This window comes from Carlito syrichta, unplaced genomic scaffold (assembly GCF_000164805.1).
Source record: "Carlito syrichta isolate Samal-C Ts95f unplaced genomic scaffold, Tarsius_syrichta-2.0.1 Scaffold27244, whole genome shotgun sequence".
NCBI classification, from domain to species: domain Eukaryota; kingdom Metazoa; phylum Chordata; class Mammalia; order Primates; family Tarsiidae; genus Carlito; species Carlito syrichta.
The window spans coordinates 1-1,513 of record NW_006971340.1 but is presented as its reverse complement, the minus strand read 5'-3'; the positions used below and the strand labels follow the sequence as shown (position 1 = coordinate 1,513).

The 1,513-nt window shown below is 39.4% G+C and overlaps 1 pseudogene; it reads right to left on the bottom strand.

Annotated features, from left to right (window-relative positions):
- Positions 1–4: 4 nt before the first annotated feature.
- Positions 5–1,173, bottom strand: LOC103269592 (annotated as a pseudogene).
- Positions 1,174–1,513: the final 340 nt, after the last annotated feature.

The window sequence follows — 1,513 nt, the reverse complement described above, 5'->3', positions numbered from 1 at the left end:
TATGTCGAGTAAGGCGTGAACGAATGTGAAAGGCTTTGCCACATTCTTCACATTTGTAGGGTTTCTCTCCAGTATGGATCATTGTATGTTTACTAAGGTTTGAACCACAGCGAAAAGCTTTGCCACATTCTTCACATTTGTAGGGTTTCTCTCCAGTATGGATCACTGTATGTTTAGTAAGATGTGAACGAGAGTTAAAGGCTTTGCCACATTCTGCACATTTCCAGGGTTTCTCTCCAGTATGGATCATTGTATGTTGAGTAAGGAGTGAACGAATGTGAAAGGCTTTGCCACATTCTTCACATTTGTAGGGTTTCTCTCCAGTATGCATCATCCTATGTTGAGTAAGGCGTGAACGAATGTGAAAGGCTTTGCCACATTCTTCACATTTGTAGGGTTTCTCTCCAGTATGGATCATTGTATGTTTACTAAGGTTTGAACCACAGCGAAAAGCTTTGCCACATTCTTCACATTTGTAGGGTTTCTCTCCAGTATGGATCACTGTATGTTTAGTAAGATGTGAACGAGAGTTAAAGGCTTTGCCACATTCTGCACATTTCCAGGGTTTCTCTCCAGTATGGATCATTGTATGTTGAGTAAGGAGTGAACGAATGTGAAAGGCTTTGCCACATTCTTCACATTTGTAGGGTTTCTCTCCAGTATGCATCATCCTATGTTGAGTAAGGCGTGAACGAATGTGAAAGGTTTTGCCACATTCTTCACATTTGTAGTGTTTCTCTCCAGTATGGATCATTGTCTGTTGATTAAGGATTGAACGACAGTGAAAGGCTTTGTCACATTCTACACATTTTTAGGGTTTTGCCCAGTATGGATCATTGTATGTTGAATGAGGTTTGAACAACAGTGAAAGGCTTTGTCACATTCTTCACATTTGTAGGGTTTCTCTCCAGTATGGATCATTGTATGTTGAGTAAGATGTGAACGAGAGTGAAAGGCTTTGCCACATTCTTCACATTTGTAGGGTTTCTCTCCAGTATGGATCTTCATATGTCGAGTAAGGCCCGAATGAATGTGAAAGGCTTTACCACATTCTTCACATTTGTAGGGTTTCTTTCCAGTATGGATCATTGTATGTTGAGTAAGATTTGAATGAGAATGAAATGCTTTGCCACATTCTTCACATTTGTAGTGTCCCACTCTAGTATGGATCATTGTATGTTGAGTAAGATGTGAATGAGAGTGAAAGGCTTTGCCACATTCTTCATATTTGTAGGGTTTCTGTCCTGTATGGCTCACTGTATGCTGAGTAAGATGTGAACGATGAAGTCTCTCTCTCCCCTATGATTCTTTCATGTGTATTTAGATAGGATGATTTCTTAAACACTTTCCCAAATATATTGTGTATATTTCCTCCACTATTCTTTTGATGTTGACTATATTTTGAGGACCTGTTCGGTTATATTTGTGTTTGAAAGCCATTTCAGATATAAGGATACTCTGGTGAATAACATATTTGGAGTGTTGATGAATGGCTTTCCAAGCAGGGCTCAGT